This window comes from Equus quagga, chromosome 14 (genome assembly GCF_021613505.1).
Source record: "Equus quagga isolate Etosha38 chromosome 14, UCLA_HA_Equagga_1.0, whole genome shotgun sequence".
Lineage (NCBI taxonomy): Eukaryota > Metazoa > Chordata > Mammalia > Perissodactyla > Equidae > Equus > Equus quagga.
The window spans coordinates 26,047,576-26,065,923 of record NC_060280.1 but is presented as its reverse complement, the minus strand read 5'-3'; the positions used below and the strand labels follow the sequence as shown (position 1 = coordinate 26,065,923).

Genomic DNA, 18,348 nt, shown 5'->3' with positions numbered 1-18,348 from the left:
TGGACAGAAGGGTTATACTCACGTTAGTGTGTGGGGGGAATGGTGGGGGAGGAACATCTGTAGAAGTAGTGTGAACATCCTGGCTGTTTGGTTCTTGAGATGAAAGTTCCTTCTTCTCTTTCACATTTTTATTGGTCTAAGTACCCCAACCTTCTTCTCTAACTCAAGTCGCTCTTTTTCTCTCCTCCCTTCCCCCATACCCCATCTTATGTAGTGTGTGGAAACAAACAAAAATCCAGTCTGTAGGTCCACATCATCTGAACCTTTTCATTTGTTTCCAACGAGTAAAGAACAGTCTCTAATCTTGTGAACTGGGCACAGTCTGTTGTGGGAACAGTTGCAGTAGAGTCTGAAAAGGGATGTCATGAGAAAGAAGCACAAGGTGCTGCAGTAGCACCTGGAAAGGACCCCAGACAGACTTGAGAAGTCAGGAAAAATTCTCTGAAGGAAAGTCACTTCTAAGTCAGGCAAAGGGAGAGGGTGAGGAGGGTGCTGTAGGTGGAGGTAACAGCTTGTCAAAGGCTTGAAAGTGAGATACAGCCACCGGGGTAAGGAAATGCAAGTCGTTTGTTACGCCTGAAGCATTGTATAGAGTGGAAGCAAGGAGGCCTGAGGGGTAAATAGAACCAGGTCATTCTGAAATTTTATTATTTTTTACTATGTGGCAGACCTTGTTTTAGGGTCTGGGAACCAAAAATGAAACAGTCCTTTTTCTCAAGTGGGGGAGTCCTCCTTTTTCTTGTAATGGGGGAAACTAGAAAAGAAATAAAAGATATGTTGTACATTGGGGGGTGGTGAAAGTGCTAGAAATTAAAATCAAAGTAGGTAAGGAAGAGTGTGAATATAGACAGAAATTGAGGGAGAGATGTTGTTTTTGTTTTTTTTAGGAAAGTCAAGGGCCTTGTAATAAGATGAGACTTAAGCAGAGACCTGTACGAAGTGAGGCAGTAAATAATGTGGGTATCTGGGGGAATACCATTCCAAGTAGGGAGAACAGCAAGTGCAACGTGTGATGTTGGAGTAAGCTCAGTGAGTTTAGGGAAATATTTAGAGACTGGTGTGGATATGGTAGAGTGAATAGTAGGAGGTGAAGTTGAAATGATGGAGGGGAGTTATCATGTAGATCCTTATAAGGTATTATGACTATAAATTTTCCATGGGTAAGACAAGAAGCCACTAGAACACACTGAATAGAGGGAGTGACATGATCTGTCTTGTGTATTAAAATAATCACTCTAACTACTGTGGGCAAATAGACTGTCAAGCAAAAGTGAATGAAAGAAGATCCACGAGGAGACTATTATATTTAAAGTCTAAGATGTTGATGGCTTGAATCATGGTGGTGGCAGTAGAGGTGGTGGAAAGTAGTTGGATCCAGATATAAATATCTGGAAGAGTCATCAGCATTTGCTGGTAGATTGGATGTAGAATAGGAGAGACAGTCAGGTTCTATCTCAGATTTGGAAAGGCAGAGTTTCTGAGTCATGGAAGACTGGTTGAGCACGTGTTTTCCTTGGTGCAAATATTAGGATATGTTTTTGGCTTGATGAATCTAAGGTGATTGTTAGCCATTCAACTGGAGATACTGATACATAGGCAGTTGGATATGAGTCTGGACTATAAGTATTAATTTGGGATTTGTCAGCATATAGGTGGTATTTAAAGCCATGATGCTAGATGAAATGACAAAAATGGGAATATAAAAGTAAAAAACAAGTCTGCAAAGTCCTGGGACATTCTAACATACAAAGATCAGGGAGATGAAGACTAACAATAATCGAGACTGAAAATATTATTGTCAAACATGTTGAGGGTTTTGACGTCATCCTTATTTTTAAATAGCCAGTATTGTAATCACTAAATAAATATCCTATAGATAAGAATGACTGCTTCTTCTTTCTTGATGGATCTGATACCAGTTTTAGGGCCCACCTTTACTGAGTAATATCAATGTGTCATTGAAATATGTGCTTTAAAAATCTGAGAATTAGTAGATATACCCAGGTTGGAAAAAATAATTAACTTGCTAGATTAAGCCATTACATGAAATATTTGTCACAAATTTAAAATTTCTAATTAAATGACACAAATTGTAATTCACTTGCAATCCATAGTCTATTTTCAGTTTTCGCTTGGGTAGAAAGTTGATGGAGGGTAGAGAAAAATTCTGGAATATACTTAGTTGGGAAAGAACATCAGGTAGAAATACATTTGTTAGGGTTGAAAATTTTGTTTTGGGGTTTTCCAATGTAATTTGGCTGAGAATTTCTAGAGGACAGAGTTGTGTTTTTTGTTTGTTTGACTTCTTCATGTCACATGGACTGATAAATACGTATATGCACCAAATGTGTGTGTGTGTATATATATATATAAATATTATATGCAACAGTATAGCATTAAAGTTAAGAATGGGGAGAACCCTGGAGTCAGTTTGCATGGATGTGAAAAATGGCTCTGTCACTTACTAGCTGTTTAAGCAACGTACTTAACATTTTTGTGTTTCAATTTTTTCATTGATAATAGGAGTAACTAGCTTACAATGTTATTATGGATATAAAATCTGTTAATATCTATATAAAATGTTTAGAACGACTGGTTAAAGGAAATAATAAATGCTAGTTAAAATTATTGTTACAGTTAGAAAATGCTACTTATTTTTCTTGAAGGAGTGACTTTTTCATAATGTGTCTTTCTAACTGCTGTGAAGTAAGCAGAGAAAGGCTCTTGGCAGGATAAACAACAGTTTAGAACCAACAGTGATGGGGAAGAGAAATTCTAGCCTTAGAGTTTTAGGCTGTTCCTTGTACCCATTTTTACAACTTTGTCTCCTCTTTTGTAAAATAAAGGGATCAGTTTAGCTGATATTCTAAATATATTCCAGCTTTAGTTTTAAATTTTGCATACTCAGCTTTGTTTTTTAATTGATAACAATGACCTGACATAGATTCTAGATTCATAGCCTAGAATTCTATGATTCTATGTGTTTTGGGAACAGAGAATTTTTATCACAGCTCTACGTATCTGTTTTGTCTTCACACTGTAGATGATGGGGTTCATTACAGGAGGGATCAGCAGGTAGGTGTTAGCAATCATAGTATGTACATAGGCTGGGGCCTGTTTCCCAAATCTGTGAACAAAGGACAGACTGATCAATGGAATATAAAAAATAGCAACAGCCCCAATATGGGAGATACATGTGCTGAAGGCTTTCTTCTTCTCTTCTGGGGATGCAATGCTGAGAACAGTCTTAATGATCAAAACATAAGAAAGGAGGATGAGGATTGAGTCCACACCAACAGTAGAGATCATGGCATTCAAACCAACTGCGTTGTTGATCCTGGTGTCTGTGCATGAGAGTTTCATCACATCAGGGTGGAAGCAGTAGGAGTGGTGGAGTATGTGGCTGTGGCAGAAAGACAGTCTCTTAAGAGTGCTACCATTGGTGTCAGCATTAGTGTCCCCCTAATAACAATTGCCACTCCAATTTGAGCTATTCTGGAGTCAGTTAAAATGGTGGCATACCTGAGGGGATTAGAGATCGCCACAAAACGATCAAAAGCCATGGCCAATAGCACTGAAGATTCCATGACAGTGAAAAGTTTAATAAAGAACATCTGTGACAAGCAGGCGTTAAAGCTGATCTCCCTGGCGTTGAACCAGAGTATACCCAACACGGTGACCAGAGTGGATATGGACAGGCCAAGGTCAGTGGTAGACAGCATGGAGAGGAAATAATACATGGGTTCGTGGAGGCTGGGCTGAGTGACAATGGCAAAGAGAATCAGGCTGTTTCCTGAGAGGGCAGTTATGTAGAGACAGCAGAAGGGAATGGAGATCCAGGTGTGGAAGGCTTCCAGTCCAGGAACACCAGTTAGCAGAAAAATGATGGAAGAGGGTGTGGTATTCTGGAAGTTGGACATGCTGGATTGAAAATACAGAACGCCAAGATGAAACTCTGGAACAACAAATAAACCCTATATATATATTTTTTATTAATCCAATTACAGATAATTTTATTCCACCAAAAGCTAGCCAAAGAAGAATACCTATATATTACGTAAATATGAATGGCTTATTTAAATTGATAAAAGCGTTGTCAGATTTCAGTTGCTGTAGTAGATACTTTTTTTTTTCCCTGTATTTCCCTCAGCCCACGGTTTATCTTCCCTGGGGCCCTTTGCTGGCAGCTGTGTTTATACTATCTGATCTTTCCTCCCACTCCTCTAAGCCAGAGATGAGTGGACTAAGAAAAGACACCTTATGCAAGATTGGCCGATCATAGTCCATTCTCTTTGGAATGTTTAAATTGTGATATGGAGGTAGCAGTCTAGTTTTTCTGTATAGTAGGCATTGGAGAAAAATAGATTGGGGCTATGGAGCAGCATTACATTGGCCATAAGTATAGAAATCAGAGAAGTTTACAGACATTTTGGGAAGCCAGAAAGTAATGGGAAAGAGATACTTATAATCCAAAATAACACATATGAAGCAATAATAAATGGCTTAGGTACTAGTGCAATCACATGCGTTTGCCTACAGTGTCTAACCTTTAAAATGACACTTGCAATGCAATATCAGGCATTGCATTTGGGAGAGATGGAAAGTTGGAACACAGACCTATCACCTACAGGGCTCTGCCTCAACTTGGTATAACGTGCTGCCATGTTCAATTGTGTTTCTTTATTCAATATGCCTGAAGACTAGTTGTTCTGCAGAACAGATTTCCTCCACTCTCCTTTTTGTTAAGACACACTTCTCCGGAGATACCTAATAGAATGTTACTGTTTTGCTTTGGAGGGAAATATATAAATTTATTGCTAACATCTTATTTTTTTTTCATTGAGTAGAGAATTACAGACTAGGCAGATGTGTTTGTATGTGTCGAAAGGGGGAGTCTGGAAAAAAAGAAAGATTAGCGCTGTGTCTGGAGATGGCTGGATCAATGAGAAGCAGCCAATTTTAAGGTTACTGTTTCTCAGGGGAGCCTAAGTGTTTATTTAGACTGTACAAGTTCACTCAGATAAAATGCCACCTCAAGAATTCCTAAATAATTCTCTTAGTTTTAAAAATTGGGAAATTTTTAATTGAATTTAATGGAAAATCAGAGAAAAAAGAAGTGTTAAGTCATGTGAATTCACCAAATAAGCACACTATAACTTTAGACTCTCAAGTTTAGAGTAATGAGAATGTCCTTAGAAAACCAATGAAATTACTCTCAGAAAGGTATTATCAAACGCATAATGGATGTAAGAGCTAACAGAAATGGAACATTCATTAAGGAAGGGAACATATTTCTTTTGACACTGCTTCCAATGACTGTTTATTGAGTATCATGAATTCAACCGATGTTGTAATACAGAAATGAAGTGGATACAGTCTTGCAAGACTGGCATGTGTGTCACAATTAATTGTGAAATTATGAAAGGTTAACAAGTTCTATTAACACTTTTCATACATAGGTTGATTTCTGAAAAACATTTTTAGTACTATACTTAGTTTAAAAAAATATATATTCATCAGAAGGACAAGCTAAAAATGTATTTATTAAATGAATGATACGATAATTTAAAATTGTAGGTGAATCTCTTATTTTACATCAAGTCTTAGACCTGTAAATGACCGGTTATTTACGATTAATTTGGGACTCAGTTTTTTAAGTTAACAGAATCCTGGGGTTACTGGGGGAGGTAGTGTAATTATGAAAGAGGGGAACACTTCAATTCTATGTACAAAAGGTTTGAGGTATTTGGAGAGGTTTCCTAGGAAAAGCAGTGCTTGAAAGATTTCTACGTTTTGTGTGAGTCAAGATGAAGTATGCCAAGGCTTTTAAGACAGCATATGTGAAAGCGTTGAGCCAGAATGAACTTGTAATATCTCTTCCTTTGCTCCTGTCTTACACTCTCAGAGACATTTACTGAGTATCTACTTTGTGTACAGTGCTGTGTTAGAAGCTAAGTCATAGCACAGACAAACCCCTCTAAAGAGTTTATAATCAAGTGAGGGAGAAAGAATAGTAGTATAAATAACTTCAATATCTAGGGTACAATGACAAGTGATACAAATTGTTATGGGAGCTCATATGGCCTCCATATAGGTTGATTAATTCTGGCTATCATGATTTTCACAATGATTATCATGATGCAATGACTGAGTTGTAACTTTTGCCTTTGAGTCTAGGAAATCTTACGTGTGCTTTTTTTAAAAAATAAATTGCTATATGAACAGTTTCTCTTTCATCCTGACTTCTTCATATCTCCCCTTACATTAATTCAAATGATTTATCATTACTCATTTTCATTCTTATTGTAAGTTTTTTTTTTCCTTCCTTTTCTTGCTGAGACACCAGAAGAAAAACATGCAGTATAGGTTGAACTGATCTGTGCTGAGCCTGGCAGGATGGAACTCCCTCCAATTCCTTCCTTTCCATCACTCTACAACTATATCTTCCTGAACCCTCTTCTCATCCATGCTGGGCTCAGACACAGAGAATTCCTTAATCCTTTCATAGTTATTATTCCACCTAAGCTCTTTACCATCCATCATAAACACTTAGTTCATTTCAATATCAAACGTACTTGGAGCTCACTGTGTATTGCATTAGCACCAAGAATATGAAGCAAGTAAAATAACTTGGTTTGGTGCCTGAGAAAACCAGAGAGGTTGTCGGGAGCTGAAAATGTCCTCTTTATAAGCCTGAATACCTTAACTTTAACAAGAGCTTAGTCATTCTTATGAAAATGAAAAATGAAACATTACCAATTTTGAATACCTACTACATGCCAGGCACTGTATTAGGCACAGCGCCTACCAGAGGAGTCAGAGACAAAGAAATACTGCTAGTTGTGGAGTGGATGATATGTTTCTCAGAGATAAGACATAAATAGTGTACAGTGACAGATTCTGAGTGTGTGTATAGATGAATATGTCTGTGTGCATGTCAAGAGGGATTAGTTCCAAGAAATCTTAACAGAGTAGATTAATTATGACTGCATGAAGTTTTGTTGGGTGGATGTGAGTTCTCAAGGATGAAAAGCATGAAAGGATTATTCTTGACATAGATAACATGAGTTGAGGCTGAATGAAATAGATAACACAAGACAGTTTGTTGGACAACTACAAGAAAATTGACATATTGGAGCCTTAAATGTGAAGCTAGGGAAATCAGTGCGAGCCAGGACATAAAAGTCTTGAATTCCATGGAAACCATAAGAAACTTAGATTTTAGTTACAGAGCATCAAGAGCCAGGCATTTCCAAATATTTTTATGAATAAGTAAACAAATTATTCTCCATCTCTTCTAATTTAACTTCAACAGAATTCTTTTCTTCTTTAGTATCTTATTTAATGCCATTGGCTCCCTTTCTGTATTCTACAATACCCAAGTTTTACCCCAACCCATTTATGAAATCTTCCCACACTTTTATATGGATATTTTCAACACATTCAGCCAAGATATATTGAACATTTGTCATAATTGGCCACTGTGCTTAGTTAGTGAAGGAAATGAGACATAAACCTTGTTTTCCTCTCATATCTCCATATCTTTTATAATAACAAAAAAGTGTTCTTTGAAGAACAGTCTGCTTTTATTTACTATTCCTTTACCTTCAGTAACAATCTGGATTCTTTCTCTAACGACTCAGAAAATTCTCCAACTGTTGTCACCAGTGACTTTCTAAATACTAAGTCCAGTTTACCTTCAGTTATTTTCCTCTCTCTCATCTCACGTTTGTGTGATGTTGACCTCCTCCTCTTTGAAACTTACTCTCATTAGCTCCAACGATAGTTATTCTGTGGGGTTTGTTCCCCCTGTTTATCAAAGAGTGCCTTTGTTCTCTGTCTCCTAATTGTGATGTTCTTTAGGAGTGTGTTTTTCTTCCAAGAAGCACCCCTTATTTTCTTGTGCTCCATATCCTCTCTTTGGGATGTCTTCGTTATTCCCATGACTTTAAATAGCACTTATGTCCAGACAACTCACAAATCTGAAATCTAATTATGGCCTCTCCTGAGTTATATATTTCAAACCTTGACAGAATCTCTAAAGCTGTGATGAGGTTTCTGACTTAAACTTGAAGGCAGTGATGAATCATGGAACTGGAGTGAGGAGATCAAACCGGCAATTTAGAAAAATAACTGGCAGTAGTTTGGAGAAGAAATCAAAGTTCTCTGCTTAGTGTCAGTGAATAAAAGGTGACAAACTATTTTATGTACTCTGAAGGACATCTCCACCCATAGTCTCTCAGACACCTCAATCTCAATATAAGCGAAACAGAACTCATCCCTTCCCCTATTCTGAAACTGGCTCTCTCTGCTGTGCTTCATTTATCAGTAAATGACATCAAAGTCTAGCAAATCATCTAATTAGAATGACCTCCACCACGCACACACATATTCACACACTCGTCTCCTTCTCTCATCTTCTATATACAAATACTCTTTAATTTACACTGATTCTACATCTGAAGTGTCAAAAACTGGAGCCTCAGGAGGTCTATATATGAAGGCTAATTAATAGCAGTCTGGTTGGTAGTGGGTACTTGAAACTGTATTTCATCTCATTTTCTTTAATTGAAAAAACATAGCTCTTCATATCAAAGAATAAAGGAGGGCTAACAAATATTACTAGGGAGAGGCACTAAAATTCCCCCAAGCTACTGTTTTATACTGCCATCAGCCTTGAATCTGTTCAGTCCATCCTCTCCAATCCATATACAACCTTCATTTTCCCTTGTGAGAAATAAGCTATAGTCTCTCAACAATATTCCTGTCCACTTAGTTCACAGTGAGGCTCCTCTTCATTGTATATCATAAGCTGTAGCTTGTGGCTATGTCTTTAGCAGCCAAAATAGACCATATGGCACCGTTAATACTGTCCAACCCATTGCCAACAGCATGGCTAAAGTGTGTGACTGATTTGGGTTCAGATCCTTGCTCAAACACTAACTAGTTTTGAAAACCTGTACAGCGATAATAATGAAAAAATATTACTCATAGCAATAACTGCCATCTATTGGAACTTGGTCCTTGAATGTTACTATGTTGAACACTTTATAAACATTCTATTTTTAATTCTTAATATAACACCATGTGGGAAGTATTACTAAATGCACTTTAAATTCACTTTTTTGTTAAAGAAACTGAGTATGAGAGAGGTTATCAAACATATTCAGGATCACACACTAGTGCATGTCAGACCTGGGATTCTAAACCCAATTCTTTTTAATTCCAATGCTCATGCTCTCAAAAACCATTGTTTCGCCTATAAGTAATGTAAGCTTTCTTTGATCCAGTTTCCTCATCTATAAGGTGGCATATGCACTGTGCCTAATACAGTACCTGGCAAGCAGTAAGTGTTCAAAATTGGTATTTTTTCATTTTTAGTAAGAATCATTAGCATTAGAAGTGAAGTTTTCAGCCCCTGGCAGTCTCTTTGGTTTTCTCAAGCACCAAACCACTAACCATGGTTTGTCTAGATTCACAACTGATTAAGCCATTTGACCAACAAACAACAGGTTATGCAATCCACACCAGGCAGAGCCAAGTGCCTATTCTCTACACATTTCCTGAGAATAAATAATTCTACGAATTCTACCATCCACTTCAGCCTACCACCCCACTATCTAATCTAATTCTGCACAATGTGAGAAAATTCTTCCCTGTGGATAAGAAACCTTGGCTCATCTAGAGTCAAGTGTTTTCATTAAACAAAACAAATTTACTTACCATACAGCAGTCTGTCTATCCCTCTCAGACTGACTCAGAAGGCAGAGGAGGCTTTAGATTCCAGGGGAGGGCTAAGTTTATGAGGAGACTTATTCCAAGTCTGGTTGGAGACAGTCACAGAGCTGAGAGGCCAGTTCCTGGTGCTGGTGTCACTCACTGTGTCTCCAGGGTCTGGAGGCTCCCAGAAGACTTCTTTTGTCTCATAGAGCCTTTTTATATCTGTTCCATTAAACAATTACCTATTGTGGCTATGTTCTTTACAGGCTGTTGTAATTTTTTTGGCCTTGTGTTCTATTAAAATTTTGGTAAAAGCAGTTTTGAGATATACTTCACATACTGTGATATTCACCCATTTGAAGTGTACAATTCAATAGTTTTTAGTAAATTCACAGAGCTGTGCAATAACCATGATCACAGTCTAATTTTAAAAAATTTTCATCACTCCAGAAATAAACCCTATACCCATTGACATCACTCTGAAGAGGATTTATAAAAATAAAATATTATACCAGATTGCAAAAAAGGCATCTCCTCTTGTGGGTGTAAATTACACTCCACCCCATAGCTCCTTAGTTTGTATCATTAGTGACAGCAGTCCTATTTTATTAACCTACCTGTACTTTTTAGCAATCTCTCGCTTACGACTAGGAAAAAATATAATTCATTCATCTATATATATATATATATATATATGCAGTAAATATTTCATAAGCGTGCCTATGTTCCTAACATCATGGCTAAGTGCTGGAGATTAAAAAAAGGGAACATAACATAGTTCTTACTGCCCAGTGTCTCTCAGTTCAGTGTAGAAAACAGACAAGTGAACCAATAATTACCAATACTGCTAACCAATGATCAGATTATCTTAAAGATAGGAAGCAAATACTTGGAGAATATCATAGGTCCATAACAGGTGTGCAGAAAACCAAGTTTTATTTACTTTTTAATAATGTAATCTATTTTCAGTTTTGAAATCCAAGCCCACTAGGTGGAAGAAAACTAATCACAATAACTTGGGGTATCCCCACTTGTGTTCAAATTTTGAGGATCTTATATTGTATCAAGGAGTTCAAGTAGATGGGTGACAGATGTGGCCAGTAGTATCATCCGATGTGAAGTGACTATTGCCCTTTTTAGTCTTTAGTAAATAGCACCCACAGCTTGCTATAGACTGTCCATCTTTTTTACTTATGGCTACTTATGGTCCTTTTAGATCCTCAGATATTCTCACCATTTTGGGACAGCTCTTGACCACAGGAATTGTGGAGTCATTCTTGATTTCTGTCTCGTTCACTCTGCATATAAATCTACAAATCCTGCCAATATCTTTGAAAATATAACCAGAATTTAATCATTCTCCATCACCTCCAAAAATTCTCCCTTTTCCAAGTCACAATTATCCCTCACTTGGATAATCTCAGTAGTTTCCTAACAATTCTCCCTATTTCCATCCTTATCTCTGCCCACCACCACATCTGTTTCACCTCAAAAAAATGTCTTGGTCTGAAAAATTTTATTCTTTATAATGTAGCAGAAACAATAACAACGGCAGCAATAATATTTTACTATGCATTCTATGTCCAAAATGTTATGCCAAATGTTTGTGGTAGGCAGAGTAGTGGCCCCTGAAGGCGACTATAGCCTAATGCCTGGAACCTGTGAATGTTACCTTTACATGGCAGAAGGGACTTTTGCAGATTAAAGTTGAATACCTTGAGCTGGGGAGATTATCCCGGATTATCTGGGTGGGTCCAATCTAACCATATAAATCCTGAAAAGTGGAGACCAAGAGAGATGACAGCATGAGAATGATTTGATCCATTGTTGCTGGCTTTGAAGATGGCAGACGGAGACCGTGAGCCAAGGACTGTGGGCAGCCTCTAGAATGAGAAAATGCAAGGATATTGATTCTCTCCTAGACCTTCTAGAAAGGAATGCAGCCCTGCTGATGCCTTGATTTTAGCTCAGTGAGACTCTTATCAGACTTCTGACTTATACAACTGTAAGATAATAAATTTGGGAGAAGAATCCATTATTACTTTGATTTATGTTGTTACAAAGGGTTATAGGGTTTGAGTAATTTACTTAGGTTTCTTAGCTAAAAAGTGGCACAATCCATATTCAAAGCTTGGGTTATTGGAGACACTTTCAGGTTTAAAACTCATTCCCAAGAGAATCTTCACATGACCATTCATCCACCACTATTTCCAATTCAAGTCCTTCCAAACCCAGCAGCATGCACACATGCTTAAGTGTCAGACAAGATGTTAACACAGTGTCACTTGTGTATGTTTATATTTTGCATATGAAGGTTTGTTCTGTTGTATCTCCTCACCACAAACTTCTTAAGACCTTTGAAAACATTTTCTCTTCCAGGCTGGGCAAATTGTAGGGCAGTGACTGCTTCCCCATCAGTCTCAGAAACTACTTTGGAATGATCACTTTTCTTTTTCCCATGGTCAAAAGAAAGTTACTTTTCTCTTAGAGCAATAGAGTTACTATAGTAGTATGAAGTACATTCCTTGCCAGAGCTTGTTTCATGCACATGGAACTTGTGTGCATACTGGTAATGTAGTGATAAAAACAGTGATACACATATTTTCAAAATATGGCCCTTCTCACTGCCCTCCTCTCACACCAGCCCAGCAGAACGAGTAGCTGGTAAATTGAGTGAGCCTTCTGAAAGTCTGAGCAAAATGTCCCTCAAAATCACATAGCAACAGAAATATGCAGTTATCTGTATGCCAATATCAGTACCATTGAACCCATTAAACGTACCATAGTCTACGGCATCATTGGACTTTATATTAATGTTTCCCAAACTTGTTAATCTGAACAGGAAGGACAGAATTAGAAACAAGAAAACTGTGCCATGGAGACTTGCAATAATACTATTTGGGTGTCAACATTTTGCTATAGTACACAGTGAAATATTCTTGCCTATCAAATCAGTGATTTTTTCTTTAAACATAACACATAGTGTTGTGTGCTGTGTTATGATAAAATCGTTGTTTTACAATACTTGTATGAACTTTCTAGAAGTGAATTTTGCAGGATATTATTGCCTTAAAATTTGCATAATATTACATTTCTAGAAATTTATCCAAAGGAAAAAATATCAGAGATGCAAATCGTGTTTTACGTAGGGGAACATTTGCCTCAGCATTATTCACAGAGTCGAAAATGTACACAATTCTCAATGACACAGAAATAAAGTATTTACATCCAGGTGTAGGATATTATACAACCTTTAAAATTCATGCATGTAGCAGCTGATGTGCATGGTCATGCTGAATCAGGAAATGGGAAAGCAGGACTCAGGGCTGAGAGTCTTATAAGGCAGTAAACAGTGTAGATTCTGAAAGAAACAGAAAGTCTGAGACAGGAGCAAGAGGCCAGAGGTAAATCAGGTAATCTAGGGTTAACGTATCCAAATTGTAGAAATAAACTTAAAACCAATCAAACAGTAATAACAACAAAAACTGGTTGCTGCATCAATACTTTTAGGCCACTACTTACAAAAAATGTTAAGGTCCTACAATTCCTTCTGGCCCTCCAGGGTCTTGTGAGAGTCTCATTCCCCTCTTCTCCTGGATCCCGCCATGTCAAATTATTAGCAGTTCTCCCACTCTGTTGATTTGGCCAACACTGACCATTTAATTTTAGTAAATTAGGAAATGAAGCTCATCCTTACCTCTCTGTATCAGCTTCTTCTGGCTATTCCTATTATTCCTATTTATCATTCCTCTCTGCTCCCACCATGTCTTGTACATGCTTTCATCAACATTCTCCATTCATTCATTCATCATTACAAAAATATTGTATACACACTATATATCTGTTACTGGACTAGATCTGGGGTGGAAAAGTGAATGCAATAGGCACTGGCCCAGATATTCCAGAGTCTAGTGGAGGATAACACTAAGAATGTGGGAAATTATAATACTGTGTTTTAATTACTTTAAAAGAAGAATTAAGAGAGACCTTTGCTACTAAAGAGTCAATAGCATTGGCATCACTTGGAAGCTTGTTAGAAATGCAGAATATCAGATGTACTGAATCATACTCTGCATTTTTGCAAGCTACCTAATGGACTCATGTGACATTCAAGTTTGAGAAGCACTGATGTAGACCACGTAGGTGTTGGGACAACCTAGCCCTGTGTTGTCAAGGGAGGCTAACCAAATATAATTGCTAAAATGAGATCTGAGGAAATGAGAAGGATTTTTCCCAGAGGAGCTAGGGATGAGGGTGGGAGAGCAGAGGGTAGGATGGGGAAATGATAGGAGGTTAAGGAAATGCTCCAGGCACAGTGGACAGCTGTGGTGTTTCATCCCATTGGCAGACTAAGCAAAATATTAGGGAACTGCAAAGCAAGGCAACTAAAAATAAAACCCCAAACAAAATCAAAGCAAAATAAAAAAGCAAAAAACCACAATATTCAGTTTCCATTAATTTATCCACAATTTTGAAATCAGAAAATCTAGGAAAAAGCCATTTTAATTTTCATACAAATGTAAATTCCAAGGCAATAAAAAATGAAATCTATTTTGAATTATATTTGAGGCAGAATTTAGGACTCAGTAAACACCTTAAACTGCCGCGGAGAACAGAAGGAGACAAGGCTCAGAGGTGAGCAAAAGCATGCCGAGTTCAAGGAATTGAGGATGAGCTCAGCATGGTTGAAGCAGAGAGAGTGGAAAGACAGTGCTTTCAGGAAAGAACTCTAAAAGGGTAGGTGAAGGCAGGGAAAGTATTCAAAATATTCACGTCCTGGGACTGACCAATTGAAAAAGACACCGTACCAGTCAAAAGGAACACTGGTCATTATGCCCTTTTTTGTGTATCCACGGATTATTTGGCCTGGGCTGGTGAATGGTTTAAACTCCTTGGGTGTTGGAAAAGAGCCTGGGTGCTGCTAACTGTGTCCCAGCTCCTGCAGCCCTGCTCACGGACCAATGTTCTTCAGACTGGAATCCCTGGCATGGCCAGCAAGATTTTTGCATTTATATCCCTGTAACAGCTTTTTATGCTAAGAAGCATGTTTAACTAGTTATTGTTCTTGAAACTTACCAACCCTCGCAGCTCATGTCTAATTGTCAAAGGCTCTATTAACGGCCAAAGGCTGAAACCACTTATGAGTTTCCATAGTTTTAATGGAAGCTGTCTGTCAAATATGGTTAATGTCTCCACCACAGAGGGAGACATACGGGTGTTAGTTTTAGGCCAGTTATGAGAGCAGCCTAGTGCCTTGGCAAGCTTGCAAGGGACACACAAGGGACTCACACAGTTTTGTAGTCTTCGTTAGTCTCTTCCTTTTCTTTTTAATAGTTTTATTCTTTATAGAAGTTTTAGGTTCACAGCAAATTGAATAGAAGGTACAGAGATTTCCCATATATTGTCTGCCCCCACACATCCATAATCTCCCCCAGTATCAACATCCCACACCAGAGTGATTTATTTGTTAGAATTGATGAATCTGCATTGACACATCATTATCACTTAAAGTCCATAATTTACAAGAACAAATCGTGGTGTTGTGCATTCTATAGTTATGGACAAATGTATAATGACATATATCCACCATTATAGTATCAAAGAGAAAATATTTTCACTGCCCTAAAAATCCACAATGCTCAGTCTATTAGTTCCTCACTCCCCACGAGCCTTTGGCAACCATTGATCTTTTTGCTGTCTCCACAGCTTTTTTTCAGAATGTCACATAGTTGGAAAAATACAGTATGTTGCCTTTTCTGAGGCTTCTTTCATTTAGTAATGTACATTTAGGTTTATTTCATGTCTTTGCATGACTTGGTCACTGATTTCTTTTTACCATTAAAAATATTCCATTATCTGGTTGTATCATAATTTATTTATCCATTCACCTACTGAAGGACATCTTGGTTGCTTCCAGGTTTTGAAAGTTATGAATAAAGCTACTATAAACACTCATTTACAATTTTTCTGTGGATATAACTTTTCAATGTCTTTGGGTATATACTAAGGAGTGCAGTTGCTGGATTGTATAGTAAGAGTATGTTTAGTTTTGTAAGAAACCACCAAGCTGTCCTCCAAGGTAGCTATACCATTTTGCATTCCCACTAGCAATGAATGAGAGCCCTGTTGCTCCACATCCTCTCCAGAATTTGGTGTTGTCAGTGTTCTGGATTTTGGCCATTCTAATAGATGTGTGCTAGAATCTCACTGTTGTTTTAATTTTCATTTCCCTGATGACATACAATGTGGAGCATGTTTTACATGCTTCTTTGCTGAGTCACTTCCTTTTAAGTTATCATTTCTGCCCCTGTGCACAAGTTACCAAAAACTCGCAAGATATTCAGGGTGCCCAGGAAAGGTCTTGAGCTCTGAATCAGATGCTAGTGCCCCAGCCTTAGTGAATATAGTTACTTAGCAACTACTTTCCTACCTTTAGTGGTTAAAGAAATGCAGCTCATCCTTACCTCTCTGTATCAGCTTCTTCTGGCTATTCCTATTATTCCTATTTATCATTCCTCTGGGCTCTATGTCTTATGATTGCTGTGATATTAGCAAACGCCTGGTGAACAAAGTTATGGGTGATCCATTAAAACCACTTCTCCCTTACTTTTGTCCTGTGTAAAGCTTTGACTTACAGCTGCTCAGGGGTCAAAATGCTTTTGAATGAGAACTAGAATTGTAATTCATCTCCAGGATTCACCTTTGGAGAAGTAAGAGTGAATCTAGACTGAAAAGAAATTGCCCTTCAGAGCTTGTCATTCGGGGCGCAGAGTGTTAGCAGGACACAGGTGTATAGAGTTGTCTCGTAGGAATTTGTTTTTCTGCTGGGTAAATGGCTTTCACCAGGCAGGTTCTGGGCTCCTAATAAAGGCTGTCCTTTCTCAAATCTGTTAGCTCACGCTTTCTTGAGAACTCCCCGTGAGCTCTCCTGGCAAAAGTGGACCTTTTTAGAGATGGCTTAAGGTGGCTGGACTGATCTGCGACTGTTTCCCCAGCCTTAGGACAGCAGGACCTTTCTGCCTGCAAGTTTGTGAGGTGGAGATAATCTCTCTCTCTCTCTCTGGCTTTCAAAGACTCTCTACTGCTGCCTGGGATGACTCTTCAAGAAGCAGAGGGCAGGATCAAATGACCTCCCTTTCCAGACCCAAGAATTCTTCTTTGCAGGAGGTCAGTGTTTTAGTGCATTGAAGTCTTTTCTGAAAACATCAGGAAATAGTCTTCAGATAGTCCATAAAACCAAGAGTTCAGAGGAAATTGGTGAACTCAGTAATATATATTCATATATCAATTTAAAAACAATTGAGGTGTTGTTCAAAATAGTTATTAAAATATAGACTACCGTCAGGAAATCATGAGCATGTGTTCGTTCAGCCCACATTTTTAAAAAAAGTTAAGCACTTTTTAAATAAGGAGAGGCAAAGCATAGCGTTTGAAGTTAGAACAGATCTTGGATCTGCCACTGTCATGTTGGATAAACATGAGAAAGTAACATGATTCCTCTGAGCCTGGGTTTTCTAATCTTAGCCTCAGCTATGATTTAAAGGTTGACAATTTCACCTAGAAAGATTTCTTTTTATCACCAGTTCTAAATTTGAGCAAATTCCTAGTATCGAGGATGAATACCAGGTTAACAAGAAAAACGTTAGTTTATTCATATATTAGTATATGTCAATAAGCTTACATAAAACTTACTTCCAATCTGAGGGGGTCATACAATATGAATCACAATATATGCCTGATATTAAGTGCCTGGAGTCTATCACTATTATCAGATGCAATGAATTCATTTATTCAACAGATATCTTAGATACTATTGTACCAGGCATTCCTCTCTCTGAGATCACAGGTCTGAGGAAAACTGATGAGGTCCTTTCCTTTTCCTGGGGGTCATTCTCACTTAGTGGTCATACCTCTGCAATCTCATTAGTAGCTGCTTTTTCTGTATTTTCTTTAAGTACTACTGTTATCTGGGGCTCTCGCCTCAGACCTCCTTTCCCTTAGATTTTATTATTCCAAGATATTTTTTTACCACTCCTGTAACTTCAACTTATACATCAGTTTGACAACTTGCTATCAGGGCAGGAGTCATTTTGTTGGGTATGGAGAGGTAAGTACATACCTTCTAATTCTTTTTTTTTGCCAAGTAATTTTATTGGGATCATGATGCTTTAAAACACACTGTAATTTCAGGTGTACATTATTGTTTATCAATTTCTGACACTTCATTGTGCTCACCCCCAGTAGTCTAATTTTTATCCATCACCATAGAAACATGCCCCTTTATCCCTTTTGCCCAACCCTCAGTCCCCTTCCCCTTTGGTAACCACTAATCTGTTCTCTTTATCCATGTATTTGTTATCTTCCACGTGTGAGTGAAATCAAGCAGTATTTGTCTTTCTCTGTCTGGCTTATTTTGCTTAACATCATACCCCCAAGGTCCATCAATGTTGTTGCAAATGGGATGATTTTGTCTTTTTTATGGCTGAGTAGTGTTCCATTGTATATATATACCACATGTTCTTTATCCATTCATCTGTAGAAGGGCACTTGGGTTGCTTCCACATCTTGGCTATTGTGAATAATGTTGTGATGAACACAGTGATGCATAAATCTCTTTGGATCATTGAT

General features: G+C 37.8%; 1 pseudogene; it reads right to left on the bottom strand.

Moving 5' to 3' along the window:
* Positions 1–2,976: 2,976 nt before the first annotated feature.
* Positions 2,977–9,807, bottom strand: LOC124225374 (olfactory receptor 51F2-like; annotated as a pseudogene).
* Positions 9,808–18,348: the final 8,541 nt, after the last annotated feature.